Source organism: Magnolia sinica, unplaced genomic scaffold (genome assembly GCF_029962835.1).
Source record: "Magnolia sinica isolate HGM2019 unplaced genomic scaffold, MsV1 ctg240, whole genome shotgun sequence".
NCBI classification, from domain to species: domain Eukaryota; kingdom Viridiplantae; phylum Streptophyta; class Magnoliopsida; order Magnoliales; family Magnoliaceae; genus Magnolia; species Magnolia sinica.
Window position 1 is genome coordinate 43455 of NW_026682789.1, and position 15317 is coordinate 58771.

General features: G+C 39.0%; 1 pseudogene; it reads right to left on the bottom strand.

Annotated features, from left to right (window-relative positions):
* Nucleotides 1-243: 243 nt before the first annotated feature.
* LOC131236144 (disease resistance RPP13-like protein 4) lies at nt 244-2102 on the bottom strand (annotated as a pseudogene).
* Between the last annotated feature and the right edge of the window lie 13215 nt (nt 2103-15317).

The following is a 15317-nucleotide window of genomic DNA, read 5'->3' on the forward strand; positions in this document are numbered from 1 at the left end:
ATTACCAGAATCTTCTTCTTCTTTCCTCCATATCTTCTCCTTCCAAGTATCAACTTTTTTTAATGACTGGTGACGTGGACCAATGGGAATTAGGGTATCAGGAATTCTCTGTTGACCTGATGATCATAAAATTATGGCGTGGCAGAGTGCAGTGCTCGCGAATCGCCTCTTCAATGCCTCTAACGCAGGCTTCACAAATGGTTTTGTATATACAAAAGTAATAAAGTTTGGGTTACCCTTTAATTACCAGTTGAGCTTCGGACAGTTCCTAACCTTGAGGAGTCTTAAAGACGGCATTGCCCTTCGTATCCTCTGCCACTCCTCTTCCACTCCTCTTCCATCTCTTTTAACCATCGTAGCACCAAGACCTCCACTTTCCATACCCCACTCCCGCTGTCCCAAAATCTGGGACCCATCTCCCTAATCCTTCCTCTCCAAATCGAAAGAAACTGAAGATTGGGAAGGGAAGTAGGACTGAGCCACGCAGGTGTCCTTTCTCCTGGCCACTCCCAAATATACAACTCTCTCAGGGATTTAAGAGGAGGAGAAAGCTCACCTTCAATCTTCTTTACAATTCCATCTCTTTCAACAGAAATTCCCTCAAAATCTAACCATAGAATTTGCAGATGCTGGAGCATTGATAACACATTCCATTCCCCTTCTTCTATTTCTTCAACTGACTTTATCTCCATCCTAAGTTCTCTAAGTTTTGTCAAGCTCTTCAACTCCGAAATACGGGATCCATTTTTATTCACAGGACTAGACCATCCTAACCGTTCGAGATTTGAAAGCTTTCCAAGCCCTTCGGGCATGCATTCTAAAGAATGAGGTTGAAGGATTTGGATAGCTGTTAGCTTCTCTAATGTTGTGATTGACACAGGAAGCCTTTTCAAATTCGGGCAGTTGAATAAACATAGAATCCGAAGATTACGAAGATTTCCGATTGAATCGGGCAGTGATATTAAGGCAGAACTCTGTATGTTAAGATAAACGAGGTGCTGTAATGACCCTATCCCACTCAACCAATCACTGCACACCACGTCTCCATCGAGATTCCAGTCTGACAGTGAAAGAGATAACTCCCTCAACCACCTTACTTCGCATAGTTTTGCTTTTAGACTTGCAATCATATCTATGCTCTGAATGCCCATCCCAACCAACGTCCGCAGCTTGGTGGGACTGTTTCTGATGCTCTCTACAGCTGTATTCCCCACAATTCCCAAACGACGAGACTGCTCACTGAATGCGGGACTACCTCCACAGTCCAACCTCACAAAAAAGCTCTCTTCTCTAGCAATTCTTATTACCATATCTCAAACCATATCATGCATTTTGCAACTAACGTAGCTTCTCTCGAACCTACCTTTATCCTCTCCAAGTATCAAAAATCGATTACATAATTCTGAAAAACATTCTTTTCCTATCTCAACTGCCGTTTTCCCATTTTCTCCCCAAACGAAACCCTCACCAATCCACCAGTTAACCATGTCCTCAACCTCAATTTCAAAATCTTCAGGAAACATGGCAAAGCACAGAAAACGAGGTTTTAAGTGTGTTGGGAGCTCTTCGTAGCTTAACTCCAAACTTGAAATGACCGGCTCATCTTTCCCACTAATTTTCAATTCGTCTTTTAGGTGCTCTGATATTCGCCTCCATTCATGGATAGAATCACTCTTCCCCAACATCATTCCACCCACAATCTTGATTGTTAATGGCAGTCCCCCGCACCTTGCAACAATCTCCTTTCCCAAGCCCTCCAAGTCTGAATTTGTGCACTTACCTCCAGTTTTTGCAAAAGCTACTTTGCTAAACAAGGACCAACTATCTTCATTTGAGAGAGTTTTGGGATAGTGTATGCGTCTACCGGCAGCTCCCATTGATTTAGCAACCTCCTCATTCCTAGTTGTAACAATAACGCAGCTACCATCCACTTGGGGCAAACCAGACTTCAAGCTATCCCACCACATCCCTTCATTTGTTTGCCAAACATCGTCCAAAACTACCAAGTATTTTGCATCTAATTTCCTCTTAAGACTTTCCAATAGCTCCACAATATCATTTCCCCTCAGAGATTCCTCTTCAACATCTAGCTGTTTTAGCATCTTCTTCAGCAATTCATTCAATTTGAAACTTTGAGAGACAGTAACAAAGACCAAGTGATTAAAAGAGTTTTTCACACTCTCACTGTGACGTATATTTTGAGCGAGTGTGGTTTTACTGATTCCCCCCATTCCAGCTATTCCAATCACCGTTGAGGGTCCATCTGCTTCTAAGATCCACTTTCTAATCTTTGCTGAGTCATCTTCTATTCCTACCATTTCAGCTTCATGCATTAGGATTGGGTACGTCATTCGTATATTCCCACCATCTTCATCTTTGCCAGGTTGGCGAGGAGCTGTTTGCAGGTAGGACTTCATATTCTCCTTCACCTTCCTTACCCCTTGATTTATTTTCCTCAGCCGCTTTCCCAACTGATAACGTGATTTCAAATGAGTAGGAAAGCAATAACTTGTAAAATTAGGTGCACACCCTTCGTGTTTTTTCTGGAATAGAAGTCGAGAATCTGCTATTACATCTTCAGTGTCGTATACCAACTCTCTTAAGTTGCTCATTACCCTCTTGAGAATCTCATTCCTATCTCTTCCCTTCACCTGATCAGCTTCCTTGAGATAGCTTTGCATGTACTGAAGCTCCTCCTTTGTTTCCTCAAACTGGTCATCAAACTCAAGTAGCTGACGGCCTTCGCTCACGAGTATTGATAGCAAATTATCTAGAAGAACACTCACAACAGCATCTGCCATTTTCCTGTGAAACAGTATTATACCATTATGAAAATGGAATTCAAAACTAGGGGGAGGTAAAGAGGAAAAACTAAAGACTACGTAGAAAATATTGCAATTAAATTGACTACAAGAAAGTAATTGCATCTCTTTATGAGCCCTCATTTTTTTGGCTTATAAGTCAAAATGATATGGCCAAATGGATGAACCGTGTGGATAAACCCAGACATCACAGTGGCCCCCAGCCCATGTTGAGCTCGGGACAAGTTGTACCCAATATGCGTCCCATTGGAAATGGTCACAGCAGCATACAAAGGGCATGAGTTTAGTCATGTTTCAGTCAGTCGTGACCATGGGGGATCACCTCGATGTGTCTGTTGTATTTCCATGCCATCCATCTGTTTTAACAGCTTATTTTAGAACAAGGTCGCAAAATTGAATCATATTCAAATCTCAGGTAAATTACACTACAGCAAACAATGATCATTGAATGCCCGCCATTAAAAACTTCATATGATTTACTGTTCCAACGTATTGATAAGGTCACATGGACCTGGATGAAGGGAGAAAAACAAATATTAATTTGATCCAAAACTTTTGTAGCCCACACAAAGTTTTTAATGGTACATTACTACAGTTTCTTATGATGGTCTCTAAGGGGCCCACAGAATGGTCTATTACTACCGTTTCTTATGTGCTGAGGGAGTAGATTAGGTGTGGCTTCCGCCTAATCCAAGAAGGCATCGTCCTTATTACCTTGATGTATTTAATTGTCCATTCGTTTTGTTATATCATTTTAGGGCATGAGCACAAAAATGAAGAAGATCCAATTCTCAGAGTGGATCATACTATAGGAAATAGTGGTGTTTGAACTCCCTACCACTAAAACCTTCCTGAGGCCTACCATAATGTGTCCATAATGTTTGTTTGCCATCCAACCTATCGATAAGGTGACACAAGCCAAGATGAAGGGAAAAAAATAAATATGGCTTGATCTAAAACTTTTGTGGCCTATTAATGGTCAATCACCACTATTTCCTATAGTATGGAAACGCTGATTAGGAAACCTAATCTATGGTCCACCTGCGAATTGAATCTTCTTCAGTTTTGGTTCATGTGCTAAAATGGTTTGGCAAAATGAATGGACAGTGTGGATATAGAATACATGAATCAAGGTGGGACCGATGGTAAGGGCAGCATGGTTGAGGTTGGGTCGCACTTAATCCGTGAATTGGCTGAGACCCCTTGACCAGCGATGTGGGTGGGGGCATTGTGTATACATGCCATTCATCTGCCTTTTCCAGCTTATTTTAGCATGGTCCAAAAAATAAAGCATATATAAATTTCAGATGGACAACATCACAGGAAACATTAGTTATTGACAATTAAAAATCCTTTGTTGGTGACAAAAGTTTTAGATCAAAGTGTTATTTGTGATTATTATTAATAATATTATTATTTTCCTTTCTCCAGGTTCACGTGACCTTATCAAATGGTTGGATGATCAATAAACATTATAGTGGATCGTAGGAAGTTTTTAATGGTGAGCGTTCAATGACCAATATGCTTGATTACTGTTTTTTCTTAAATCTGGGCGGAATGTAGTTTGGTTCCATTTTAGTGTAAAGCAAAATTAAAATCAGGCCCATTTAAAACCACAGTCCAAACTGGGTTGGATCAAATTGATTTTGAGAGGACCTGGACTTGATTAGCAACTTTTAGGCATAGAGCTGCACCATGGTCCAAAATTTGAACATTGGCCCACTCAGGTCCAATGACCCTAGGGTCGATTGGATACACTTACACCCCTACATCTATTTAGGTAATGTAGAAAATATTTTGGGACCGGGCTGAATCAAAATTTTGAACAGGGTCTGCCCAACAGGCCTAGCTAGTCAAATTATAGGTCCAAACCAACCCAATTCAGAACCATTGGGCACTTAAATCTAAGGTTATGATAAGTGGGAAGTGAACTAGGTGAAGGTAGTAGAACCACAGATTCTATCACAACACCTTTCATTATTTAAATACTATGGAGAAATGATAAGGTGGGTTGTATGATGCTAGCCACTCAATCTATGAATTGTAAAATGGACAGTTATTAAAATTAAAAAAAAAAAAGATTCCAGCATTCAAAGGGTTAGGATCCCTTCCCTTATGAGTCATGATAAAGCAGTAGAAAGAAGCATACCGTAATGAATGGAGAGCTTGTAAAAAGAGAAAGAAGGAAGATGGCTTCTGCAATCAATAGGAGAAAGAAGCGCTTAGCTTTGGTCAGACGATCCTAGCCACTCAATTATCAGTCCCTTATAAGTCATGATAAAATGGTAGAAAGAAGTATACCCTAACGAAGGGAGAGCTTCTCAAAAGAGGAAGATGGAAAATGGATTCTGCAATCAGTTGGAGACTTAGAGAAATTGTACATGGTCAAAGCAGCATATAATGTACTTCTTACTTAAAATAAAATAAAATAAAATAACAATCATATAGACCATTTTTTTTTTTAAATTATAAAAGGAGAAAAACAAAGTATCATAAAACACTTCTTACTTCTAAAAGAAGAAGAAAGTCATACAGAACACTATTTACTTTTGAAAAAGGAAAAAGAAACAGATATAGTGGGTGGGACACTGATTGTGTGGTGTGGCAAGTGTGTTGGTCCACCATGGTATACACTGTCCATCCATTTTGTGAGATCATTTTATAGCATGAGTTGAAAAATAAAGCAGATATCAAGCGGACCACACCACAAAAAACGGTGGAGATTAAACACCTACCATTGAAAACAACATGAGGAACATACAAGTTTTTGATGAAGCTGATATTTGTGTTTTCCCTTCATCCAGGTATATGTGACCTGATGAACAGATTGGATGGCATAATTTAAACAGTCCATTTAGTGGCTTTTAGAATTTGATGGACAAGATTGTTCATTAAAGATGAGTTGAGTAATGGATGTTTAGGACCACCTAATTGCTCTAGTTTTTGTAGAGTGATGAAAGAAAGATTAACCTAAATCTAATGCAACTAATGACTTTAGGCATGTTGGGCGATATAAATATCAAACGACATCAGCTAAATATGCAAGAATCACATAAATCAAACGATTGAAGATCAATAGCAACCAAGATGCGTATGGTCGAGAAAATAGGTCCTTTGACACATAATAAAAGAAGCTTTTTTTTTTTTTTCCACAAAAACTGATCTTCTATTTCATATATAAGAGCCGATGTACAGACCAATACACATTCGGACTGACCCCTTTTTTAAAAAGGAGGGGGCCAGTCTATCATATAATAAAAGAAGCTGCTTAGATTATTTATACTTAAAAAAATAAAAAATAAAAATCGTACTGTGGTATGTTCATGGCATTTAACCCGTTCATCAGATTTTCCCCACCATAAAAATAGGAAGGCCAGAACATCTTGCTCATCCGACCATCAGGCAAGGCTACCACATGAGTTTGGGAGTTTATGGGTGGTCATTGTTTTCTTTGGCGTAGTATGTGGACGACCTGATGAATAGAATGGCTGATTTTAGAGGCATCTCATTTTCACAGTGTGATAACACTTCTGTGCTGGTTGCATTTTTTTAAATACAGCAAGCACGCACCCACAAGCAGCTAGTTGTACAGGTTTGGGACACGGATTGCCTACCGAGTAACTCAGCTAGCCTACTGAGAAACTTTGAAGGCCCACCGTGATGTCTGTGTTATCCATGCTGTAAATCTGCTTACCAGCTCAAGTGACCCACACCATAGGAAACAACAAGGATAATGACATCAACCGTTGAAACATTCATAGGGCCCACAGTTATACGGATGGGATATATACCAGCTTGAACGCTTAGCAGAAGCTAGAGTAGCAATAGAAGAAAAAAGATTAAAAATAAATAAATAAATAAAATCCAAATTCATAAGGGATGAAGGGAATAAAAAAAAAAAAAATCCAATTTCTTAAGGTCTCGTAGACATGGATGAAGCAAAAAACACACATATAAGCTTGAAAGGTCTTCTGCCCGAGATGTTTTCAACCGTGGGTGTTCAATTCCCACCATTTCTTATAGTATGGTCCACTTGAGCTTGGGATATGCTTCAATTTTGAGTTGATGCCTTAAAACGGAAGCGGATTGGTTGGTGTACAACACACCATGCACCCACTGGCTAGTGGGTTGATGTCACCAAGTTCTGTAGGCCCCATCATGAGGTATGTGTTATATCCAAACCATCCATCCAGTTGGTGAGATCATATAAGACTTGAGCCAAAAAATAAGACAGATCTAAAGATTAGGTGATCCACACTGCAAAAAGTAGTGGGGTATTCAACGTCTACCATTGAAATCCTTTTAGGAGTCACAAAAGTTTTGGATCAATATGATATTCGTTTTTACTCTTCATCCAGGTTTGTGTAACCTTATGAACAGATTGGATGGAAAATAAACGTTATTATGGGCCCTATGAATGTTTTGACAGAGGGAATCATTGTCACCATTGCTATTCGTAGTGTGGTCCACTTAAGCTTTGGATATGACTCATTTTTGGGCTCATATACTAAAATGATCTCGCCAAATTGATAAATGGTGTGGATATAATAAATACATCATTGTGGGGCCCATGTAACTTTGACCTCCTTACCCTTGGTACAACTCAGAGTTCAATAAGCTTGAGCATTTGTCTTCCCACGCCAATTAGCTTCCCAAAATTTGAGCGGGTAAAATGGATGTGGATTCAGTACTACCCCACTAGTCCTTAGCTAGGACCGGCCTCTCTGAGGGGCCACCCTAATGTATGGGTTTTACCCACCCTTGAAATCATCCTAGGGCCATCATGATGGTTATTTTTCATCCAACCTGTTCATAAGGTCTCATAGACCAGGATGAAGGGAAAACCCAAATATCAACTTGATCCAAAACTTAAATGGCCCTCAAAATGTTTCCAACAATAGGCGTTCGATTTCTGCTGTGGTCCACTTAAGCCTTAGATCTAAATCATTAGTAACCAGAGGATTGAGTACTACCGTTGTCCCTAACTAGGAATGAACATCTACATTGTCCATTCATTTTGACATATCATTTTAGAATCCCTGCTTTCCTCAATCACTCACGATTGGTTCATCGTCATCATTGATATTGTCGGCATTGCTACGTTAAATGCAGTGTGTAATGATGTGGTCCAATTAGATTGCAATAAGTAGGATTTTCCTGCTTATGACAGGTAGAGGATCCGGATTCATCATTTTAGGATTTAGTTCCAAAACTGAGGCACATTTAAGTCTCAAGGGGACCACTCCACATGAATGCGTGACAATAATAACATCCACCAGTAAAGCTTTATTAAGGCCTGCAGTGATGGGCAATTTCCATCAAACCTGATTATAAGGCCAAGTAGACCTGGATGAAGGGAAAACACAAATATCAGCTTGACCCAAAACTTGTAAAGCACTTAAGAAGTTTTCAATGGTAATGGTTTAATCCCCATTGTGTGGCTCACTTGAGGATTGGAATTACCTCATTTTTAGACTTTTTACTGTAAAATAATGTGGCAAAATGGATAACGATACGGATAAAACCCATACCTCCGAATAGCCCTTTAAAGCCCTTGCCTGCTCCTATATTGGAACAGGCAACCGTTGTACCCAACCACGTCCAAAACGGTTGAATGACAAGATGGCAGATATAAGCAGACGCTCTGGGTCCCATAATGATGTATGTGTTTTATGCAAGATGTCCATGCATTTTTCTAGCTCATTTTAGTACATCGCCCAAAAGTGAGGCATATCCAAATCTCAACTTTATTAGAAATCGGTAGTAATTGAATGCCTACTTTTGAGAGCCATAAAAGTTTTGTATCAAGCTGATATAGGATGGCAAATAAACATTATGGTGGACCTAGGAAGCTTTTAATGGTGGGTAATTAATCACTACTATTCTCAAGAAGTGTGGTCCACCTGAGATTTGGGTCTGCCTTATTGTTGGGCTCATGTGGTGAGCTGGAAAAATAGATGGACAGGTGAATTAAAAACATACATCATGGTGGAGCCCTACGAAGGTTTGAATGGTGGGCTTCATTGTCACCGCTGCTTCCTATGGTGTGGTCCACCTTCTACTCATTTTTTGGCTTATACCTCAAAATGATATGGCCAAATGGATGAACTGTGTGGATAAACCCATACATCATAGTGGGCCCCTCGAAGCCCTAGCATGTGCCAAGCTTGGGACAGGCAGGGATAACACCCAATCCATATCGATTGAATGGTCACAACAAGATATAAAGGGCACGGATTTTGATATAGGGAAGAACGTGATGAGGTCAATCACCGTCTTCCTTAGGGATAACTACTACGAATCCATAGAGCTTCTCTAGACACCTCATAGAGATTCCTCAAATCCTTGAGGGAAGAAAATAGAAATAATTTCTAAATTTCAAAATAAATTGATTGATGATTAAAAAGAAATGAAATTACAATCATTTAAATAGTGAACTCAAACCTAGGAGGAAGTTTTAGAATCAATCTCCAACTCAAGCTCCTTGAAAATGTGATTTACTATAAACTGTAAACTTACTATTTATAGACAATCATGATTCCTACTAGACTTCAAGTTTTCGGCCAAAAATAGTAAGTATTCAATTTTGTCTAACCATGTTATTCTCTTAATTTTTCTAAGCCCTTTTCATGTTGGGCACTACTCCTAAAATTCAAAGGATCAAAAGTTATAATCAAATTAAAACTTAATATTTATAGTAAAAACGAGAATAAAAAGGACTTTTGACCATCGATGTGATGGAACCTCTTAAATCCAGCGTGGGCAACCCAACGTAGCTGGGTTGGTTGGCTAAAGTAGCTTCTCCATATGTTAGGGTTTTGTCGCCTCCCAAAGCGGTAAAGGAGCATGTGATGAAGAGCTCTAGGCTCACGCCAATAAGTCTATACAATGCAACACTGCTTTTATTTCTCTTATATATATATATATATATATATATATATATATATATATATATATATAGAGAGAGAGAGAGAGAGAGAGAGAGAGAGAGAGAGAGAGAGAGAGAGAGAGGCATGCTCACCTACACACGTGCGCACCTTTGCACACGTGTCATAGGTGTCGAATCCGAACGGTCCATAAGATGTGGAATCCTATAAAACCTTAGGGGGTGAATTTTCACCCTGATCTAAATTCTGGTGGGCCATAGCAAAGAGAAATTCAAATCAAGGAAAGAAATTGTTTACATTTTTCATGGCCCACCAAAGTTTCGGATCAAAGTAAAAATTCGTACCAAGGGGTTTCATGAGGTTCTTCTTCATGTGGACCGTTCAGATTTGCGAGATTCATCATATATGATGAGTTCTCAAAAAAGTTCGCATGTAGTACGTACGAATATGGAGTGAGTATATATATATATATATATATATATATATATATATATATATATATATATATATATATATATATATCTTAGATTAGTAGTCTCTCTACTTCTATCCAACCACATTGCATAATGTTTGAAGTTTATGTTAACTTAAATCTCTATTGGCCAGTGTGATCGCTATAGTACGCTTGGTATAGTATAAATATTCGTGACCTTACGTTATCAAATACCAATTAATCAAGTCCATACTTAAAATATCAAACGCTCTTATCACAACCTACTGACCATTTGCTTGGATTGTTTATCCACACAGCTGGTTCTCATTTTATTTATCATCTCTAGTTTATTTATTTCTTGATCAATTATTCATAAATAAAATTGGCATTGTTTTTAGCATTTTTTTATTTCAAAACTATTAATCTTATTTTCATTGAGAAATACATCAGCACCAATTACTGGTGAAAGAACAAGTTCTTTAAACACAAGGCAAAATGAATCCATTCAAAATGACTAACCCCCTACCATTCTACAAATCGCCTAATCAGTATTACTATTAGTGGTTGAGCGGGTAACTAGATCCTTAAATTCATTGATTGTAAGCCGACACATTTCCTTGGTCATGAGCGAATGGGCCTAGGTTGATGTATGTGTTGCATGGATGTAGATTGCACACTCAGTAATCCAATATGCTCTACATGATCCATTGTGATGTTTCTTATCATGTTGTTTAATAATTTTATGAGCTCGTTTTAAAGCATAAGCCCAAAATTGAAGCATATCCAAAAATAGAGTGGACCGCATCATAGGAATTATTGGGGATAAAAAAAAAAAAAAAAAAAAAAAAATCCATAATCAGAACCTTCTCAACACCCACAGTGACATTTATTTGTCATCTAGCTTGTTTATAACGCTCACATAGATATGGATGATGGGAAATTACAAATATAAACTTATTCAAGACTTTTGTGGCCCCTAAGAAGATATCAACGGTTCTGACGTGTTGTCCACTTAGCTTTGGGATACTTCAAATATGGGATAATGCCCTAAAATGAGTTGGAAAAATGGATGGACGGCCTAGCTAAGACACATACATCCACGCCATTCAGTTTTTAGCTTATTTTAGGATGTCCAGCCCAAGAAGTAGATCCAAATCTCAAGTGGCCCACACCATAGGAAAAAATGGTTATTGAACACATAGAGAAAAAACCTTGTAGTTGGTCCTACAAATATTTTAATGTGGAAATCATTGTCCCCATTCCTATTTGTGAAGTCGTCTACAATTTTTATTTTTATTTTTATTTGTCGAAAAACTGGATCTATTCGCAAATACCATGAACACGCCGAGAACGGCTTACAAGGAGACATTCGGGAAGGGCCGATAACAAAAGGGGAATGGGCCCCCCTATTATATGGACTGAAAGAAACTAGAGACCGCCTCATCCTTAGCTTACGCCATCCGCAATGATCCTAGGCCAACTTTGTCAAGGAACAGAAGGCCTCATATTGTAGGAGGAAGGGAATTACGGGAGCGAAAAATGTTGTTAGACTAAGACTCTCTCCCAAGATGGGCCAACCCACTACTTAATACATTAATGACTTTGGGCTTGTCGGATAGTTGAAACATCAAACAACATCAGCTAAAGATGCAAGAACCACATCAATCACATGATTGAACCTTGTGATCAATAGCATACAATATTGGAAGGTCAAGATCAATCAAAGAAAACATGTCCGATCATAAACTCGATGCATCTATTAAAGGGAATCTGCCTAGGATTGTTTATGTTTGTAAAAACCTACTTTGGTCAGACAATGCTGGTCGCTCAATCTATGAATTGTAAAATAGATGGTAATTATAAAAAAAAAAAAAAAAAAAAATGAAATCCAGCATTCAAAGGAATACATCTCATCCCTAATAAGTCATGATAAAGTGGTCGAAGAATACTAGAAAAAACTGAGAGCTCGTAAAACAAGGAAGAAGGAAGATGGCTTCTGCAATGATCAGTTAGCCACTTGAGATTAGAAACGGACAAGGCAGCATATAAAGCACCAATTGCATAAGATTTTTCTTTTTTTTTCTTTTTTTACTTTTTTTTTCAAAGGTAAAACTCGAATGCTTTTTAAATTATTTAGGGGGTGTTTGGATCCCAAGTTACTTAAGTAGCTTATCTTCATTTCTGCTTATTAAGTAGATAAAGTATGTTTGGTAAACAACATGTTCATAACATTATAAGTAATAATCCCTTAAGTTTGTTTACTCCCCAATACGTCCACCATCCATCATTTAGGTAAACCTTCGATGTGGACCATTCATTGTGTGGGCCCCACCTTTGATGTGGGTTGTCCATCATGCAGGGCCCACCTTGGATGTGGGTTGTCCATCATTAGGGACCAATCTTTTATGTGTACTGTTCATTATGTAGGGCTCATCCATGATGTTGGTCATCCATCATGTGGGGCCCACAATCAATGTTATTGTCTATCATATGGGGCCCGTCTTCAATATCCACCAACCATCATATGGAGCCCACCTTGATGTGTACCGACCATCATATGGGCCTCTGATGTGGGTCGTCTATCATGCAGAGCTAGCCCACCTTGGATATGGGCCACTCATAATTAGTGCCGACCTTTGATGTGGACCATCCATCAAATGAGGCCCACATTGATTTGGATCATCCATCATCCCATGCTCACCATTATTAATTGTCCATCATGTGGAGCCCAACTTTGATGTGGACCATCCATCACACGTGTAAAAATAAAAAAATAAAAAGTTAAAAAAATATCCAATGGTCGCATCTAATAATTAAAAGCTATGAGATTTTTTTTAGTGAACCTAAATTTTTAGATGATGGCCAATTTGTAGTGGGCCCCACAAAATGAACGGTCTAATTTGAATTAATGCCCAAGGCATGTACAGTTCCTGTGTGAATATCAACATGGAAGAGTAACCAACCCTGCGGACAGACATGGGCCTCGCAAGTGTAGGCACAAGTGATTACATGTAAATGGCCTAACCCAGAATCGGGTGGCTGTCCATGCTCTGAGTCCAGCATGTGTCCTCTTTTACATATGTTCGTGTCCCAGCTAACTAATAAACATTTCTATTTTGGGGCTAGTTCATCACATCGGGCCCATCCAACGCATGTTCAAGTGTGACACCGGTGGAGACATCAACCTCGGCTTGGCCAAACTTAGAATTTTAATAGCAGCAGTTAGCGTGGAAGGTCCTACACAATGAATGATCACACGTGTAGCAGTTGGCCAATGTGCACTCAACCTTAAAAGATCTCTCCCTATCCTTAGCACAGCATAACTGTCCATCATGTGGGGCCCACCTTTTATGTGGACCATTCACCATGTGGGCCCCACTTCTAATGTAGACCGTTCATTATGTGGGGCCTCCTTTTATATGGCCTGTGAGAGAGCCACTTTAGACATGGAAGGTGAGAGAGAGAAAAGTAGTGTAGTCATGAATGGAAAAGTTTTTAAAAAATAACTTATTAAGTAGCTTTTAACTAATAAGTTACTTTTATAACAATGTTTAACAAAGCAACTAAAGTGACAAAAAGTAACTTATTGGGTACAGGTTCTTAAAGTCCTTTTTTAAAAGAAAGCAAGATGCTCAGCTGGCTGGGGATCTATCCATCGGACCAGCACGCGGGTAATCTACCCATCGGCAGTGGAGACGTAGGCAATCTATATATATATATATATATCCAAACTATTCATCAGGTCCAACGCATATTTCGTGAGCTACCTTGTTAATAACACTAATTTGGCAATTATTATCCATTTGATCCATGGCCTTTAATGTGGACAGGCCAATATTGTTTACACAAAAATAATTCTCCAGGTGAGCTACCTTGTAATCATCGTACTAATTTTGCAATTGTTATCCATTTGATCAATGCATGGCCACCTTGGAAAACGGATGAATATAGAAAATAAAGCTAGAGTAGGATGGATTGGATCATCCCATCAGTGTGGTTTTTGCATGGTACAGGTTTTGGGCCTGGGAACCTGATCTGCATATGAGAGGCCGATATCATCTTGCAGCTGGATGCCCAATTGCCACGTGTACCGGACAACAGTAGATAGATGGGCTAGTCTGCTGAGCCATACACGTGGATGGCGAAAGCCACGAATGGAGAGACCAAACCTCTTAAATAAAAAGTCTGGTCACGTGCACCATTTTTAAATCAGAAGTTTTCAATGATGGGCCCTACCATGATGTTTGTGAGAAATTGACCCGTCCATCCGTTTTTTCCAGACCATTTTAGAGTGTGGTCCCAAAAATGATGCTGATCTAAAACTCAAGCGAGCCATATGGGCAGGAAACAGTGGGTAATGAATGCCTACCGCTGATGCCTTCCTAGGGTCCTCTGTCATGTTTATATGCCCTCCATACCATGCATATAGTCATTCCTACTGGGATGGTTTGAAAACTATATATATATATATATATATAGTGTTTCAATAGTAGAAGTTCATTCCTCGTTATTTCCTGTTGACAACTAAAGGTCGGAGTGGGCCTTACCATAGGAAACACCTTAGGTCTAGCGTGGGATTACACAACTAAAGGTTAGAGTCATTTTAGGCCTTGATCCCAAATATTAAAGGGATTTCAAAACTCAAGTGGGCATTACCACAGGAAAAAAAAAATGGAAAATCTACTTAAAACCTCTAAATTCAAGTGACGTAGCTTACCCAAGTTTTAGAATATAACTTGTCACGAAGAGTTGAATGAATGGATTGGATGGCATATATAAAACATGATGAGCACCATAGCAACTATGGGTGGGCCTCTCATCTTGACTCTTCCTTATGATGCGGCCTACCTAAACTTTGGATGCATAATTTTTAATTTTCAAGGTGAAAATGAGGCAGAGTAGCTAATGGATGACATGGATACGTTCTCCTTACATGTTGTGCTCGATTAGCTACTAGGCACGCCCCCTTACAACAACCCTAGTTAGGCTAGCGCAACTCATAATTTTGTTTAAAGGGGACCAAAATCCTCTACAACACCTGATTTACACAGTAAAACACCCAGGTCTGTAGGGGTCTGTAGGGCCCACCATTTGTATATGTAAAATCCATTTCATCCATAAGGTGATGACTCTTATGTTCATCCATAAACAAAAGAAAAACACAATAAAAATCAT